Source organism: Otolemur garnettii, unplaced genomic scaffold, assembly GCF_000181295.1.
Source record: "Otolemur garnettii isolate 467f Iridium unplaced genomic scaffold, OtoGar3 scaffold00013, whole genome shotgun sequence".
In the NCBI taxonomy this organism is placed as follows: Eukaryota; Metazoa; Chordata; class Mammalia; order Primates; family Galagidae; genus Otolemur; species Otolemur garnettii.
In genome coordinates, this window is record NW_003852408.1 from 22846164 (window position 1) to 22850034 (window position 3871).

A 3871-nucleotide genomic window follows, 5' to 3' on the forward strand; every position below is an offset into this window, starting at 1 on the left:
TACATTATCTGTGATGAACATAAATGCAAAAATCTTCAACAAAATACTAGCAAACCGGGCCAGATCTGATGGCTCATGCCTGTAATCCTAGCACTCTGGAAGGCCAATGAGGGTAGATCTCTTGAGTGCAGGAGTTCCAAATCAGTCTGAGCAAGAGTGAGGTATCAACTGTAAAAATAGCCAGGGGTTGTGGTAGGCACATGATGTCTCAGCTACTTGGGAGGCTGAGGCAAGAGGATCACTTAAGACTGAGAATTTGAAGTTGCTGTGAGCTATGACACCACAGCATTCTACCAAGGGTGATAGAGTGAAATTGTCTCAAAAAAAAAAAAAAAAAAAACTAGCAAACATAATTAACAGCACATTAAAATGATCATTCACCATGATTAAGTGGAATTTATCCCTCAATGCAAAAATAATTGAACATATGAAAATTAACATAACATAAGAGAATGAAGGACAAAAACCACATGATCGTCTCCACTAATGCAGAAAAAGCATTTGGCAAGATTCAATTCCCTTCCTTGTGCTCACTTCAGCAGCACATATACTAAGATTCAATACACTTTCATTCTAAAAAACACTCAACAAAGTAGGAATGAAGGAAATTACCTCCACATATTAAAAGTCATTTATGAAAAATCCACAGCTAACATCATACTTAGTGATAAAAGGCTGAAAGCTTTTCCTCTAAGATCAAGAACAAAGCAGGAATGTCCCTTCTGGCCACTTCTATTCAACACCATAGTAGAAGTCATAGCCAGAGCAATTAGGCAAGAAAAAGAAATAAAAGGCCTCCAAATTGAGAAGGAAGAAGTAAAACTATCTGCGGATGGCATGATCTTATATGGAGAAAAGCCTAACGATTCCACACATTAAAAAAAAATCATTAAAGGCTCGGCACCCATAGCACAGTGGTTACAGTGCCAGCCACATACAACAAGGCTGGTGGATTTGAACCTAGCCCAGGCCAGCTAAAACAATAATGGCAACTGAAACAAAAAAGAAAATGGCCAGGCATTGTGGTAAGTGCCGGTAGTCCCAGCTGCTTGGGAGGCTGAGGCAAGAGAATGGCTTCAGCCCAAGAGTTTGAAGTTGCTGTGAGATGTGATGCCACAGCATCTACTGAGGGCAACATGATGAGACTGTCTCAAAAAAAAAAAAAAAACATAAAAACTAATTTAAATATCTAGTAAAGTTTCCAGATAAAAAAATCAATACTCAGCAATCACTTGGATTTCTATATATTTACAGTGAACAATCTGAAAAGAAAACATTTGCATGTATAATAGCATTTAAAAAGAATAAAACACTTAGGAAATAACTAAGGAGGTAAAAAAAATATACAATAAGTAGAAAACATTGCCAAAAGAAATTAAAGAAGACATAAATAAAAGCATCCATGTTCATGGATTAGAAGACTTAATATTATTCTGATGTTATTAATACTCAAAGCAATCTACAGATTTAATACCATCTCACCAAAATCCTAATAGCATTTTTTTCAGACATAGAAGAATTCATCCTAAATTCATATGGAATCTCAAAGGAATCTGAGAACCAAACAATTTTGAAAAAGAAGATAATGTAGTACTGGCATAAAGACCAGTATAAAAACCAATACAACAAAATACAGAACCCAGAAATAGACTCATGCATGTATGGTTAACTGATCTCAAAAAAGAGTGCCCAGGCCACTCGATGGAAAAAGGAAAATCTCTTCAATGAACAAGGTTGAGGAAACTGGATATACCCATGCAAAAGAAAGAAAATGAACACTTTTTTTACACCAAATATAAAAACTAACTCGAAATGGATTAAAGACTTAAACCTAAAAGCCAAAACGATAACATTCCTAAAAGAAAACACAGAAAAAATTTTCAAGACATTGAATTTGGCAATAATTTCTTGGTATGACACTAAAATCACAGGTAACAAAAGTAAAAATAGATAAATGGAATTGCATCAAACATAAAATTTTATATCCAGGGATATAATCAACAGAGTATAAAAAGGCAACATAGAGAATGGGAGAAAATATTTGCAAATCATATATCTAATCCAGGTAAATAGCCATCATATATAAAGAACTCCTATAATTCAACAATTATAAAATGAAATTATCTGATTAAACAATGGTGAAAAGACTTCAATTGACATTTCTTTAAAGGTGATATATAAATGATCAAAAAATATATGAAAAGATACTCAGTATTACCAATGGCCAGAGACATGAAACTAAAACTACAGTAAGCTATTCTTATACCCATTAGAATAGCTACTATCAAAAAAGAAAAATCAACAAAATAACAAGTGTTGATGAGGATGCCCAGAAATTGAAAAGCTTGTGCACTGTTGTAGGCTTATAAAATGGTGCAGTCACTATGGAACCACTATGGAAAACACTATGGAGGTTCCTCAAAAAATTAAAATAGAACTACCAAATAATCTAGCAATCTCACTCCTGGGTATTTACCCATAAGAACGAAAAGCAGAATCTCAAAGAGGTATTTCCATTACCCTGTTTACAGTTGCATTATACACAATAGCAAAGAGGTTGAAGCAATCTGTGTCAGGGTTCTCCAAACAAACAGATATAAATATGACATTTATACATATTTACATATATATGTGTATATTTGTATATTTATACATATTTACATACATTACATATATTTCTGTGTATATGTGTATATATATATGTAAATATCATGTATATTATATATAGATACATAACAGGAGATATATTATGGGAATTGGCTCACATTGATTATAAGAACAAAGAAAATGTGTGCTGTGATTCAGTCCAAGTCCAAAAGCCTGACAGCCCACATTGTACCCTAGTCTGAGTCTGAAGACTTAAAAAACAGAGAGGGCATTGGTGTAACTTCTGGAGTTTGAAAGCTTGAGAACCAGGAGCTCTGATGTCTGTAGGCAGGAGAAGATAAATGTCCCAGCTCAAGAAAGAAGGAACAAGGAGAAGGTGGGGGAGGATAGGGAAATTCTGAAATACAAAATTAACTGTCACATAACCCAAACTTCTGTGGAAGGATGAATGGACAAAATGTGGCACCTATATATAAGGTAATACTTCCATCAGTCACCCTTACAAAGGAAGGGTGACTTACATGCTACAACATGGGTGAAACTTGAGAAATTATGTTAAGTGAAAACAGTCACAAAAAAACAAATACAGTGTGATCCCATTTGTGGTATGTTAAGTAGTCGAAGTAGTCATAGAAACAGAAGGGTGGTTACCTGGAGCTTGGGAGTGGGGAGAAAAAGGAGTTATTTAGTCGTGCAATATGAAAAAGCTCTGGAGATCTGTTTCACAACAGTATGACTACACTTAACACGACTTAACTGTGCAATTAAAAATTGTTAAGATGGTAAATGTTACCATCTTAACCAGGCACCCCCTCCACTCCCAAATCAGAGCGCTGACTGGGCGTGCCAGAGTCAGCAAGCCAGATCGCCTGTGGCGCTGAGCGCCTACAGCCTACAATAGGTGCAGCCCATCAGTGCTGCTCTCACAGCAAGGGCCACACCCAGGTCGCCATCTGCCCTAAAGAGGCGTTCCAAGCCACCAGCAGAGCAGGGCCAACTGGGCCGAGGCCCACAACACGCAACAGGGACACGAGTCTCCTCACACAGCCCCTGGCACAGTGAAACGCATACCTGTGGAGCACTGCAGGACTGCTCAGGAAGCCAATGCTCGCAGCCCCAGTGTGCGCTGGGTCCCGGGAAAAGTCTAACAAAGTTTGCCGCGGAGGCCGCGGCCGCATCACCTCCATCTGTTAGCACATCACCTAACCCATTCACCCCACCATCCTCAGCCGGGTCTGGCACCCCAACGCCATGTTTCTGGCCG